Source organism: Felis catus, chromosome D4, assembly GCF_018350175.1.
Source record: "Felis catus isolate Fca126 chromosome D4, F.catus_Fca126_mat1.0, whole genome shotgun sequence".
In the NCBI taxonomy this organism is placed as follows: domain Eukaryota; kingdom Metazoa; phylum Chordata; class Mammalia; order Carnivora; family Felidae; genus Felis; species Felis catus.
The window spans coordinates 39506093-39522262 of NC_058380.1; the positions used below are offsets into that span (position 1 = coordinate 39506093).

At 38.1% G+C, this 16170-nt stretch overlaps 1 protein-coding gene across 11 annotated transcripts in view; it reads right to left on the bottom strand.

The window, feature by feature from the left end:
* Positions 1-16170, bottom strand: part of NFIB (nuclear factor I B) — a 456253-nt gene that overhangs the window by 84952 nt on the left and 355131 nt on the right. The gene's annotated exons all lie outside the window — the stretch shown is intronic.

Here is a 16170-nt window from a genome sequence, read left to right on the forward strand (position 1 = left end):
CTCCATTCATGCTCTGTCTCTCTCTGTCTCAAAAATAAATAAACGTTAAAAAAAATTTTTTTTTAATTAAAAAAAAACTACTTTCTTTCTTACTTTGGTATTTATGTCTGTAATCTTATTCAGAATAATAATTACTTAGGTATAATTCTGTTCAATTGATTACTATTCTCATTGTTAGTCTACATCTATAGCTATATTCATATCTCTAGGGATATATCTGAGAATTTCCTGTTCCTAAAATGTTTTATTTTGGTGTATCACTTCATTAGTTGGTATAGGTTTGCAAGGAAAATTTTTACAAAGAAAATAAAAGACTCTATGAAACGAAAGGTGACAAATAATAAGGGATATATTTCTATTGTCTTTGACTACATATAAAACTCCTTAAACATAAAAACAGTTTCATCATGAGGCGCCTGGATGGCTTAGTCAGTTGAGTATCCGAGTCTTGATTTCAGGTTAGGTCATGACCCCATGGTTGTGGGATTGAGCCCCACAATGGGTTCCATGCTGAGTGTGGAGCCTGCTTGGGATTCTCTCTCTCTCTCTCTCTCTCTCTCTCTCTCTCTCTCTCTCTCTCTCAATCTCTGCCCCTCCCCTGCTCATCCACATGCACTCTCTCTCCCTCTGAAAAAAAAATTTCATCATACTTCTAAGTTTTCCCCCAGTCTTCTGTTATTTAATGTTGACCAACAGAAAAAAAAAAAAAAAAAGTACAGGTAACTTATTTTTCCTCCAGGATGATTACAAGATTCTCTTTTTCATCCACAAAATACAAAAATTTCAATAAGATACATGTAGATACTATTATCGTTTGCTACATATAGTTAGTCCTTTTGATCTAAATGCTTAGGTCATTTTTAGCTCATTAAAATTTTCTTAACTTGTCTTTTTATTCCTAATGTTTATTTATTTTTGAAAGAGAGAGAGACAGAGCGTGAGCAGGGGAGGGGCAGAGAGAGAGAGAGGGAGAATCCCAAGCAGGCTCCGAGCTGTCAGCACAGAGCCCAACGCAGGGCTCGAACTCACAAACCTTGAGATCATGACCTGAGCCGAAGTCGGACGCTTAACTGACTGAGCCACCCTGCGTCCCAACTTGTCTTTGATTCTATTTCTCTCCTAAATGCTCTGATTTCTCACCAAGAACACCTAAACTAATATTAAATTTTCCATTCTCCCACCATAAACTTTTTTTCTTTTTTAGTCATTATTTTAACTTCTCTGTTCTTTTCTTTTGGTTTTGGAGCAAATATTTCGAGTTTGCCCTCTGTATCAGTGATTATTTCCACAATATCAATTCTGTTTCTTATTTCTTATAATGCAGACTTTATTTTTATGAAAACGACTTCAGTTTTCTTGCTATTGCTGCTTATCTAACACAGCACTTTGTTCCCTGAAGCTGTTCTTTTATCTGTTCATTTTCCCATGCGAGTCCTTTCTTCGAAGTAAGCAAACTGTTTTCCCTAAGATTTTCTTCAAGGCTTCATTTTCAAAGATGCGTTCTTCTTGATGATGTACCTTTCCCCATGTTCTCACCAAGGGCGTACTCTTGTGACTGTTTTCTTTTACCTAGAGCGTAGTCTATAGCGAATTAGGGTTTGCCTCAGAAAAGTGGCTTCCCCTTGGATATGGTAAGTAAAGATTTCCATATGGGGTGAGACTGAGGGCTCCAGAATTGACGTGATTGGATCTGAATTCCTGTCTTATCACTTATTAGCTATAAAATTTGAGTAATATAAATTTAATTTTAATATAAATAAATAATATAAATATAAATAATATATAAATAATTAATATAAATAAATATTATATAAATATATAATATATTATATATAAATATAAATTTAATATAATTATATATAAGTAGAAATATATTTTAATATAAATATAAACAATATTCTATTATAAATAATATATTAGTTTAATATAATATACACTTAATATACATAAATAATATAAATAAATATAAAATATAAATATATAATATTTATTTATCATATATAAATAAATATAATATAATATATAAATGTAATACATATAAATAATACATTTTAATATAAATATAAATAATATATTATAATTAATATAATAGTATATATTTAATATAAATAATATAAATAAGTATTATAAATATAAATATATAATGTTTATTTATAATATATAAATATTATACATATAAATGTATAATATGTATTTATAATATATAAATAAACATAATATAATATATAAATATAATATAAATAATTTCTAATTATAATATAAATATAAATAAATAATATAAATATAACATAAACAAATATAAATAAATAATAACAATGATGATGTTGATAATATAATAGCTGCTATCATTTGTTGGGTGTTTATTATAAGCAAGGCTGTGTGCTAAGCACTGTGAACTCTATCAGCTCATTTTCCAGATGTGCTTCTTTTTTATTAATGACTTTGAATGAATACTTAAAGTCTCTACCCCTCCATTCCCATTTGTACAATAGGAATTATAAAAATAATCCTGAACTCAACGACTTGAAGATTAAATAAGAAAGCGCATATAAAGTGCTTAGGGTTCCATAAATGTTTATTGCGAGTGGCAGTATTGAAGTAACGGCAGTGGTGGTGAAAGTTGGTAAGCACAGCTCCTTGCCAATTCCCAACGGTTGCTGGTTTTCATCTCATGAGCTTCTTCTCACTCCGTCACCGAGCTGTGTAAGATCCTACCAGGTAGGACATGAAACCTCTCACCTTCTATAATGTGCAGCTCTAGAAGGGCAGATGAGACTGAGTTTCAAAGGGTCTTCTCTATGGTACGAAGGAGTTAGACTCTGGCCCAGAGTAGACAATTTTTTTAAGGATTTGCATCAGGAAATGGAAGCAGATTGCAAGATGTGTTCCCACACACTTCCTCCTCACTCCCTCTTCGTGCCACATTTCCTCACCTTGTTGTTCTCTGGGTTTCTAGCCTTTTAAGCTAATATAGGAAAATCTCTGAACCTAGGGGATGACAGTAGGGGAGAATCAAACTTAAATGTCCACAATTTCTCAAGGAACCAACACTGCTGTCTTTTGTGAGATGTAAGAGAGGAAAACCACCAATTTTTAAATTCAGTCTAACTCTACAGTTTATGTAATTATGAGATAAGCCTCTAAGCTTCTAGTTAAATAAAAGTTATCCTTCTGTCTCAGTTTTAGTGTGCTTAAAAAAAAAGTTCAGTGTTTACATATCCTAATGGAAATTTTAGTGGAGAACTAGGAGAAACTGGATCCGAAGTTAAGCAGGTCATGTGGACTTTATATTAGATAGCCAATGACAGTCATGTTGCTGTGTGCCAGAAAGGCCTAGCTTTATTTTATTTTTATTTATTTTTTTTTAACGTTTATTTACTTTTGAGACAGAGAGAGACAGAGCATGAACGGGGGAGGGTCAGAGAGAGGGAGACACAGAATCTGAAACAGGCTCCAGGCTCCGAGCTGTCAGCACAGAGCCCGACGTGGGGCTCGAACTCATGGACCACGAGATCATGACCTGAGCCGAAGTCGGCCGCCCAACCGACTGAGCCACCCAGGCGCCCCAGAAAGGCCTAGCTTTAAATCTCACCATTCTCAATCAAAATTCTAGTAGGCTTTTTTGCTTTGTTTTGTTTTTTGAATTTTTTTTTTTTTTGAGAATTTGACAAGCTGATCCTATTTATATGAAAATACACAGGATCTAAAAGAAAATAACTTTAAAAAAACTTATTATAAAGACATCACAAACATAGAGAAAATAAAAAAATACTTTGATGTTGGGAAAAGAGAAGACATACAGACCAGATCAGGACCGTATGAGGTCCGATGAGATGAACCATAAATGGACACATAAGTATGTGATTGTTGCTATTTGAGAAGTAGCTATGTAACTCAATGGGGGAATAAAAAATGTCTTTAAACAAATGGTGTGGATTAACTAGATATCCATATATATTTTTTAAAAAGGATATCAACGCTCACCTCACACCATAAGTGGTATATCCATATGATGGCATACTACTCAGCAATAAAAACCAATAAACTATTGATAAATGTAATCACACGGATAAAGCATGGTCTTCATGCTAGATTAAAGAAGCTAGACACAAAAGGATACATGCTGTAGGATATCACTTATATAAAATTCTAGAAATGTAAACTAGACAGAAAGCAGGTCAGAGGTCATCTGAGGATGGGGGTAGAGAAAGGAATGGATTTTGAAGTGGTCAGAGGGAACTTCTGAGATTGACGGAAATGCTCATCATCTTGGTTATGGTGATACATATTGGTGATACTTATATATTTTTTCCCTTTTTTCCCCTTTATATATTTGTGTGTGTGTGTGTGTGTGTGTGTTTAGGTATACACACTATAGCCTATACACTATATACAGAATATACTGTATATCAGTTACACCTCAATAAAGAGAAAAATGACCTTCTTGAGCAAGTGATCTATAGACAGTGGTCTCCGGATTTTTACAAAGTAGTAAGATTTGCACATCATAAAAAGAATCACAGATGAATCCGAAACATTCCGTTTAATCAGTCATGTATTTGTTTTATGCAACTTCTAGAAAGACATCTTACCTGTTCCTTCATTCATGATCATGTAAACTCTAACAACATTAATGTACATTCGCTAAACACAAACATAAGAACAGAAAAAAGGTCTTCTTCACACTTCATCAGATTGAAAGAAGAAAACTTTGATCTGTCTGAGACTGGTTTTCTGAATCAGTCACTGTATTCTAACATTACATTTCTCAGTCTGATACGTCCCTACAAAATTCATCAGGCTATGCTACGCAAAGTTATGAGTTCATAACGTTCCCCCAATAGTCATGTCCAAGGTGTAGTGTACCCACAAGGCAGAAAAGGCCTGCTGTACCCATTTCCATGAAACATCATGCTTTCCCTGGCTTAGGTCAAGTACCAAGGAAGGGTACGGTCCCATTACTGCACAAACAGGTTACAGTTTGTTTAGCCTATTACTGGTCTAAGCCTCCATTTCATAAATTTCGAACATTGCCAAATATGGTCTCTGACCACGTATTTGTCTTAGATGTTAAATTTACAAATGGAACATTACAATCCTCACCTGAAGGTGTGCAGAATCCACTAAGGGAAACAGAGAAGTAAATAGTGGCAAAAATGCGGTAAGTGCTATTACTGCAAACCGTCCTAGAGAGAGGGCCTGGAGAAGTGTCACTGATGAGGTGTCAAGAACAACCATTCTAGGCAGAAAAATAACATGGGCAGAGACACAGTGGAGAGGCACATGGTTAAGGCGAAGGCTAAATGCAAGGTCCTCGTGTGCAGTGAGAGGAAAAGTAGGAACCATATCATGAAGGGCTGTATTAGATGCTAAAGATTAGGTTTAGCCTAGAGTGGAAATTTTTGAAACTTACAAGGAAGAGAATAAAATAATTAGATTTGCACATTATGGAAATCGCCGTGGGCCTGCAGTGGATTTTCACAGGGATGAAGACCCAAGGCAAAAAATACGAGCTACAGAGAGAATTACAATAATCTAGTAACTATTGTAATAGATTACAATAGTAATCTATTGTAGGGAAATTACTACAATAATCTAGTAACTCTAGTTCCTAATAACTAGTGCTCTAGTTAAAAGGACAGAGTGTAAATATATTTAAGAGAATCATAATGCATTAAGATTCAGGAGCAACTATCTTCTTTTTAAAGTATTTGCCTTCCTCATCTGCTAAGAGTAACCCCACCAACGGCCTTTCCTAATCTCTTTGCTCATCTTTCTACATGTTCTCTCAAAAAATTCATAGATAGTCCTTTCTTCACCTGTCAACACTATGCAAAGTAGTGTAATTTATGTGGGTTATTTCTGGATACCAACGAGGACATATTAAGTATAAAACAGCCGAATGCTTTATTATGCCCTGAGGAAGACAATCACCTTTTCTATTCCTTGCTTACTTACTTAGAAAGCATTGTTCTGCTTAGAAAGTAGTTCAATTCAGGAAATGACTACAATCCAAAATACCAAATTTTGAAACTAAAAATCCCCACATTAAAAACAAAGTGCCACAGAATAAACAATGGAGCCAGTATCTTACAAGACATCATGTCACTTGTCCTCCACACCTGCCAGTGGCCTCTGAACTTTATCAGAATTAGGGACCTCACCAAGATATAATGCAGCCCACAGCAATGCACCCTATACCTGTGTCAGGGCTCCCTGGAGCCTCTTCCCTGATCCTCCGAGGTCTCTGACTCTGGGTTAAGAGCCCCCAAATATCTATCCTCGCCGTGAGTTCCAAACCCTTTTCTCCCAATGGCTCATAAACACTTTAAACAAACAACAGACAAACAAAAAACTACATCTTATCGAGATATAATTCACATATGATGTTAAAAGCGTAAAAATCCAGTGGTTTTTGGTATATTCAGAGAGGTGCACAACCATCACCGCCATCTAATTCCAGAACATTTTCATCACCTTAAAAAGCAACTCCACACTCATTAGTGACGTGTACCTGTTTCCCACAACTCCAGGCCCCTTGCGACCACTAATCTAATTTCTGTCTTTATGGATTTGCCTATTCTAGACATTTCACATAAATAAAACCATACGATATATGGGGGGGGGGGGGACCCAGCATGCCCCTGTCATTAACAAGTGCATGTAATGATTTTAATGGTGATAAGATCAAATCTGCAAGTCCAGTGGTCTTTCTCAGTTCTTCCTCCTGAATGCCCTGGGGACATGAATATGCTCAAGGGATAGAATGGGGATGGTAGGGGGAGGGAAATCTCTTTATTGGGTTCAAGAATTAAGAATATTTCAGTGCGAACAGGAGTATGTTCCGAGTTCCATTATGTAAAATAAAATGAAAGAGTGCATGGTCCCTGAAGAGCAGCATACAAGTCAAAAGACCCAAAAAGATTTATAACAACGTTGAAAACCAAAACCTGATTTTTTTCCTTAAATTCTTCTATCGTCCATGACATGGTGCAAAAGCCAACAGGACTCTAATTGCCACGCAATTAGAGTGCTTGGCTTAAATTATGCAACACCTTGATATTCTCTTACAGTTACAGAAAAAGAAAGAAATGAAACTTGAGTAGGATTTGGGCCTAATAACTTTAAATCGCATTCTTCTTCTGTAAGGTAGGAACAGATGAAAACTTAGGTAGATATATGTCTGTCTCTCTCCTTGGCATTTTATTCTGCTTGCAATGTATCACCATAGAATCGATCCCTCTTTCCAAGCATGATGCTCTAATATGCAAGTGGATATCCCCTGGGTGCCTTTGTGCAGGACAGAACATCCAGCAAGCTTAGCTTCTGGGAGTTGAATGATTTTAACTGGCCTGGAGTAAGTCCACTCTATCTGTGATACAGAACAACCCCAGCTTTCCAGCTGTGAGGAGGGGAATGCTTTGCATTATTAAATTGTAGCCATATGCTGCAAAAACAGACCTTGTAAATATGGAGAGGGACAAGAATTTAAATGGAGAGGAAACTCCAGATGCGGGCAGTCCTTTTTAAAAGAACCTTAGATACTTGAGTAATGAGTAAAAACAACTGCCTAGGGCTATGGGTAGGGTCACAGCCCAACCGGGTCTAGTTAAGAGCTACACCTCTTTCACAAGGGGACCCTCACCCTCACTGTAGGGCATCCAGGTATTTAACAAAGAAAGAAAATTTGCTCTGTAAGACAAACTGGTCTTTTACAATTTAACAAATCGCAACCTGTTTCGGTGCAAGGCCTCTTAAAACTTTTCTGGAACTAGGCGCCCACATCAATATATTGAAATTTCACTTGGACTCTATGTTACTGGGTGTCGTTTCAGATACCACAGGATCCTGCAGTACAGTTATAAAGCTAGGAGAAACAAAAGTTTGGCTGTCATTTCTCCCACAGCTAGTCCTTTCTCTCAGAGCTTTGTGAAAGGACAGCATCCGCTGTGTTTAAATCACGCCTGTGACTGTGCACCAAGTGGGCTCCTGACCTGTACACGTGCACAGCACGCGACCCTGGAGGAAAGATGGAACAGAAGAACAAGACGGGGGCTCCAGAGCTCTAGCAGGTGCAATAACTTGTCACAGAGGACACCCCCTGCTTGGTCAGTGCCCTGACCCCACAGCCTCAGAGGCTCTCAGCTGACATCGTGCCCCAAACTCACCCCCACTCAGGCAAGGGTCACTCACGATTCACCTCTATCTTCTGCTCACCCCCACCCACCGCCCCCACATCCCAGCAGCTACGGCTGTAACAACCGCCCCCCGGGAACTCAAGTGCGGCACCCACTGTGAGTGCCAGGAGGCCCAGACTCGGTCCTGTCAAAGGGTCTCAGCACAAAGATTTCTCCTTTCTTTCTCTATGTGGAAGTGCACGCTCGTGAACACTTAGCCAAGCGTAGACGAGGCCAATGTTCATTTTTTCACCAGGCATCGCACCACAGTAAATGGTCTTATTCATCCGGTGCAGGGGAGGAGAGCAAGGAAAAAAATACTAATGATGCAGTGGGATTATACCGGCTTAAGCTTTTGGACCCACGAAAAAAAGTGAGTTTTAACCTCCGTCCGCCAGTAACTAATCGGAACCGCGGGCAAATCACTTACCGTCTTTGCCCCATTTTTGTAAGTGAAGAGAAGAAACTGAATTAGCAGTGTATAAGCACTGACATCTTATGCTTTCTTGAGTGTGTCAAGCAAAAAAAAAAAAAAAAAAAAAAGATGTTGGAGTATAGTAGTAAATTATTCATTTGAAAATTTTAACTGTTTCCTTGGTGGGGGGATGTGTAAGCAAATAAACACATAACAGAAAACAGAGGTGTCCCACTCTGCCTGGGAGAATCTGATAAGACACATAGAAGAGTTTGGACCTACAGGATAAACAAGACTTTGTAGGATGGACACAGAAGGCCTGGCAGAGGAAGAGCAATGTGTTGCATGAAAGAAAGGGACAGAAAAGGACCGAAAAGGGACAGAAAAGGACAGAAAGAAAAGGGACAGAAAAAAAGACCTATTCAGTCTGATACTGAATAGCATTTAAACTCATGACATAGAATGCGGGTAATAAGCAGTGAGATATCAGGACTTTTTAAATTTTTTTTTAACGTTTATTTATTTTTGAGAGAGAGAGAGAGAGAGACAGCATGAGTGGGGGAGGAGCAGAGAAAGTGGGAGACACATAATCGGAAGCAGGCTCCAGGCTCTGACCTGTCAGCACAGAGCCCCGACGCAGGGCTTGAACTCGTCAACTTCGAGATCGTGACCCGAGCCGAAGTTGGACGCTCAACCAACTGAGCCACTCGGGCGCCCCTGAAAATGCTTTCAGACAAGCAAAAACCGAGAGAAATTTGTTGCTACTATAGAGATATTTAATGGAATTCTTCAAGGAAAAGGAAAATGATCCCAGATGGAAGGTTAATTGTACAAGAAGAAATCAAGAGCATGAGAAAGAATAAATAGATGGGTGAATCTAAATGAATATTAACTATAAAAAAAAATAAATAGCATGATTTCAAAGTATAACCTCCAGTTTAAAAACTCTTGGGGCGCCTGGGTGGCGCAGTCGGTTAAGCGTCCGACTTCAGCCAGGTCACGATCTCGCGGTCCGGGAGTTCGAGCCCCGCGTCGGGCTCTGGGCTGATGGCTCAGAGCCTGGAGCCTGTTTCCGATTCTGTGTCTCCCTGTCTCTCTGCCCCTCCCCCGTTCATGCTCTGTCTCTCTCTGTCCCAAAAATAAATAAACGTTGAAAAAAAAAACTAAAAACTCTTGCCCCATCAGCCTTTTGAGTCATTATTCTAGTTGTATGGCCATCATGGAAATAAGCACGAAGATACTGTGACAAGGCAGAGCAAAGGCATCCTGACAGCTTGGGGACACGGAAAAGATCTCCTGAGACAGAAACAAGTATAAATTATCTCTGATTCCTCCACTTACATTCTTCACTCCTGAAAAATTCAATAGCCCACGGTTTCTCATACAAATCCTACTCTTCCTTTGCTTAGGGTGTTTGCTCACGCTATTCTCCGACTGAAGCGCAAACATCCTCTCTCCCTCACTTCCCAATCTCTGTATGTTCAAGTCTTTCAGAGTTGAATAAAAACTTCCCTGCCACACACCACCAACCATCCCCGACACTCACTCCAACTCAACTGTAGTAAGTTTTGCCTTTTATAAGGTCATGATCTCACGGTTCCTGGGATCAAGCCCCATATCAGGCTCTGTGCTGTCAGAACAGGGTTCCCCAGACAAGACTCATGGGCTATCTAACCAAGAGATAGCTCCAAGCTATCTCACACAGAGGAAAACTCAAATCTGGTAGAGAAGACAGTGAATCGAATTTTGGGAATGTTAAATTTTGAGCTGCCCATGGGACGTATAGGGAACCGTGTCCAAAAAGTAGTTGGGCACATGAAACATCCGGAGAGAGATCTGTTCCAAAGGTGCATATCTGAGAATAACAAAAGGTAAGTGACCTTGAAGTCACGGCGGTGGGGGGGGGGGGGGGGGGGGGTCTGCAAACACATGGAGAACTAAAGATAAAAGTCTGGTTAAGTAAAGGGAAGAAGCAACTGGAAGGAAACATAATGGTTCCCGGGTTACTAGGAAAAGGCCCTGTTTTCAAAAGCACAGGCAACAAAAGCAGAAAGCAGGTGAAACTGTATCAAACTAGAGCTTCTGCCCAGCAAAGGAAAACACTTAACAGGCTGTTACTGTGACCAATGGGATGTGAGAACACAGTTGCAAACCACGTATCTGAGAAGGAGCTAGAAAAGAAATTCCTACAACTTAGTAGCAAAGCAGAACAAAAACAACTACTAACGTGACTTAAAAATGGGCTAAGGATTTGAGCGGGGTCTCTGCAGAGAAGATACACACATGGATGGCCAGCTGGCATCTGAAAAAGGCTCAGGAAATGCAAATAAAAATCACAACGCGATATCACGTCACACCTATCAGGATGGCTGTTGTCAAGTAAACAAAAGGCAACAAGTGTTTCGGAAAATGTGGGCAAGTCCAAACCCTTGCACTCTGTTGCTGAGAATGCAAAATGGTGCGGCCACTATGGGAGGAAAGTATGGCGGTTCCTCAAAAAACTAAAAGTAATACTACCGTATGATCCAGCAATCTCACTCTTAGGTATTTATCCAAAAGAACTAAAACCAAGATATTAAAGAGATACCTGCCTTCCCGTGTTCACTATTGGCACTCTTCTCAATAGCCAACATGTGGAAAGAGCCTAAATGCCCATTGACAGATGAATGTACAAAGAAAGCATGGTGTATGTATACAAGGGGATACTATTCAGCCTTTAAAAAGAAAAGAAATTGTGGAATCTGCAACAACATGAATGAGCTTTGAAAACAACATGCTGAGTGAAATAAACCAGTCACAGACAAACAAATGCTTCACGATTCCACCTATGTGAGGTATCTAAAATAGCCAACATCACAGAATCCGAGTCAATTTGTGGTTGTTCGGGGCTGGGGTAAAGGGGAAATGGGGAGTTGCTAATCAACAGGCTTAAAGTTTCAGTCAAGCAAGATGAATAATAGCTCTAGAGATCTGTTGTGCAATACTGTAACTATATTCATTTAAAAAGTTCTTAAGAGGGCAAATCTCATATTAAGTATTCTTATCATAATAAAATAAAACTTTAAAAAAAGCAAGGGAGTTTTAAGTAGAACATGGTCAACTGGATCGAATAGATGCTCAAGAACATTGGAGCTGGACTAGAACGGAAAAGAACCACTGGCCTAGGATCATAAAAAGTTATGAGCTTAAATGAGCATCATTTTATGTGGAAACAGAAGCACAGGTGTGGGAGAAGTTAAGGAGGAATTTTAGAGTCCTTTTCATGAGGAAGAAGGGACATATGGGACTCTAATTTGAAGGAAGCGTCTGAACGAGGGGCAAAAGACTCATTTTTTTAAACAAGAAGTAAGTTGCCAGGAATGAAGAAAGGTGATATATGCAGAAAGCTGGAAAAAGCAAGGGACACAGAAAATTTTCAATGGAGACAGAAAAGTTGGCGGCTTCCAAAAGTAGGACCACTATAAAAAGGCAAGTGGGAAAAGTATTTGCAGGACGTGAATACAAAAGACTAAGATATAAAGTGTTGCCAAGGGAAAAGCAATCGCTAATGATACATTTGTATCCTTTCTCATATCACCACTAGAAACTGTGTCACAAAATTTCACACCACATCTCCTTTGATGTCAAAAGCCTTAGAACAAAAGTGACTACCTAAAAACTACAATTCTACACCACATAAAACTTGAAAATATCTTTCTTTGCCTCTTTTATATAATCTCTAACATTCTCTTCTTATGTATCTTATCTTGAGCTATAACTTTGTCTATGTCATCTCAAGCTTTTAGAAGAATGCTACGTAAAACAAATCAACACATTTCTATTTGGATCCGCATCACACGATACTTCCTGTAGGAAGTCTTTTTGATGAACCTAGCTAGAAGAGAAAGGAGCATGGAAAAGCCCTCGCTTGTACCAAACACCTGTTACTTGCCAAGTATGCTCTCCCATCTGATGCTTACAACTGGCGGGGGTAGAATTGCGCCGAATTCCAGAGAAGTTGGCTGATTGGCTCATGCTCCTCATGGGCCTCATGATCATTGTAAAACATTGAGCCTCGATTCAGGGGGACAAATTTAATTCCAAAGTTCATGTTCTTCCCACTCCACCTTGCTCCCTACAATGGTTGGAAACAGTATTTCACAACTTTGAACTCCCATGACACTGGAGTTGTCACACTGACTCTTCCTCAAGTAGTCTGCATTAAAATTATAAAATTTTATGTATTTATGAAAACAAAAGTGTGGGGAGGGCAAGGTCCATTCGTAATGCAAAACCACTGTAAAACCATTCTCTATTTTACCTTCCACAGCATCTAGCCTAGAGCCACGCATACAATAGATGCTCATTAAACATCCGTTACAGAAAAATCCACCCATAGACAGATGTTTATTGTCCTTGGTGTAGCACGGTGTATATTTCCAACTTCCCCAAGGCCAATGGCAGACTTTACCCATTTAAAGCCGACTCAACCCACACCTTGTACCCTGGAATGTAATATTTAATTCTGAATCCAGCAACCCATGGGCACTCAATTAATTTTATTTGTTGCCCAACAGGGTAGGTAATTGGGGAGACATGGAAATATCTCCTTCTTTCATGACCTTATAAGACATTCTTAAATTATCTTTTCCCCCCAAAAGTAGTACTAGGTGATCAGACTAAAACCATTGTAGAGGCTGGGCCTGGTGCTACTTCTATACAGATCAACTTTTGCAAAGTAGGGGTTGTACCCAAGCACCCATATGCAGCCTATAAAAATAAGGAGCTGAGGGCGATGTGCCCTTCTGGCTTTTTAAGAGTAATTTGCCAAGGGACTCCTGGGTGGCTCAGTCGGTTAAGTGTCTGACTTCAGCTCAGGTCATAATCTCACATTCATTGAGTTCGAGCTGTGCTGACATCTCAGAGCCTGGAGCCTGCTTTGGGTTCTGTGTGTGTGTCTCTCTCTGCGACCAACCCCCCCCCCCCCCCCCCCGCCATCACACTCTGTCTCTCTCTTTCTCAAAAATAAATAAACATTTTAAAAAATTTTTTAAAGAGGACTTTGCCAAGAAAACTCATTCCTAATCTTCTACTCCTTTACTCTGAATTCTATTCTAAATTTGAACATTTAAGAACTTTACTGAATGTGATATCTTGAAAAAAATTAGAGGATAAAAAGGAAAAACGTCTCTGAAACAAAATCTGTTACAAAAAAAATTCCTTTTATTTTTGCACTGACTTGTACAAGACCTCATTCTAAAATTACATTAAAGGTCTACCTACGATGTCAAGCCTTACCACAGTTAACCATCCTTCCACTGTATTTCTATTTATACTTCCATGAATAGAAAGCCTGTTTATATTCTGTTGTATAGTGTCTAATACCAAAGTTTAAAATTACTTCTAAATTTCATGAAATCGTGCCTTTTTCTCTATTAAAAAAATGCTTGATTCTTATGGATACAATAAAATGAGAACATGAGAATGGGTGGGTCTGAACTTACTGAGGAGTAAATAGGCTATGATTTTTTTTTTAAAAATCAAGTAAATTTTCTTTTCTTTGACTTTGAACATCATATTCTAAGACAAAACATGCTTTATGAGCTCCTTCAGGGCCTATGAAAAATGTATGTGCCTTCACATGCAAAAAGAAAAATGTTATATTACTTCTGTAACTATTAGAGAGTAAAGTTTGTCCCAAATTCTAAGTTCTGGAGACATCAGTGAGAAGTCAAGCAAATATGGGCCCTACTGATTCCAACAGATGATAACTTCAGCTACAGAGCTGAGCTAGCTTTATCGATAATTATTTGGTTGGTTTTCATTAGTTTCATGACAACCCTCTGTTGACTTTTATCTCAGTACCTATAAAATGGAGTTGGGGAGAGATCAACTGCAAAATTTTTATTATTTAGAGAATTTCTTAAATGCAAGATTAGCATATCCTTATATACACTTAATATACACTATAATGGATCAAAGAGGACATGAAAAGAGAAATCAAAAAATACGCTGAGGCAAATGAAAATGGAAATGAAACACACCAAAATTTATGGGGTGCAGCAAAAGCAGTTCTGTAAGGGAAGTTCATAGTGATAAATGCCCACCTCAAGAAACAAGAAATGTCTCAAATGAACAAGCTAACTTTATACCTTAAGAACTAGAAAAAAAGAAGAACAAAGTCCAAAGTTAGCAGAAGGAATGAGAGCAGAAATAAATGAAACAACTGATGGTGCAAATAAAAAGGATCTTAAAGAGACTACTATGAAAAATTACACGCTAACACACTGAATAACCTAGAAACAATGGATAAGTTCCTAGAAACATACAACCGACCAAGACTGAACCACGATGAAACGGAAAATCTGAACATATCAATTACAAGTAAGGAGATAGAATAAGTCATCAAAAACCTCCCAACAAACAAACATCTATATAGACAGCTTCACAGCAGAATTCTGCCAGTCCCCCCGCCCAAAAAAAAAAAAAAAAAAAAAAAAAAAACTAACACAATCCCTCTCAAACAAATAAAAGACAAGGGAACTCCTCCAAACTCATTTTATGAGGCCAGCTTTACCCTGAGACCAAAACCAGAAAAGGATGCCAAAAGAAAAGAAATATTTCTATGAACATAGATGCAAAATCCTCAACAAAATATTAGCAAACGAAATTCAACACTACATTAAAAAGATCATTACCATGATCAAGTGGGATTTATCCCAGCGATGCAGCAATGGTTCAACATCTGCAAATCGATGTGATACACCACTTTAACAAAATGAAGGATAAAAATTATATAATCTATATAATCACTTCAATAGATGCAGAAAAAGCATTTGACAAAATTCAATGTCTGTTTATGATAAAAACTTTCAATAAAATAGGTACAGAGGGAACATACCTCAAAATAATAAAGGCCATATATGACAAGTACACAGATAATATCATACTTGACGGTGAAAAGTTGAAAGCTCTTCCTCTAAGATCAGGATCTAAACAAGGATGCCCACTCTACTACTTTTATTTACTAGGTTAAATAAAACCTGACTGGGTGGCTCAGTCAGTTAAGTGTCCAATTCATGATCTCGGCTCAGGTCATGATCTCACGGTTCATGAGTTCAAGCCCCACTTGGGATTCTGTCTCTCCCTCTCTCTGCCTCTCTCTCTAAAAATAAATAAACAAACCTAAAAAAAAAAAACCTGTTAGAACAAACAAATTTGGTAAAGTTGCAGGATAAAACATCAATACTCAAAGTCTGTTGCATTTCCACATATTAATAGTGAACTATCAGAAAGAGAAATTAAGAAAACATCCCATTTACAATTGCATCCAAAAAAAATTAAAATACCTAGGAATATATTTAACCAAGGAGGTGAAAGACTTGTATATTGGAAACTAAAAGACATCAATGAAAGACATAGATGAAGTAAAAATGAATGGCAAAATATTCCATGCTCACAGACTGGAAGAATTCATATTGTTAACATGTTCATACTACCCAAAGGAATCTACAGATTCAATGCGATCACTATCAAAATTCCAAAGGCAATTTTCACAGAAATAGAACAAGCAGTCCGAAGAGTTGTATGGAACCATAA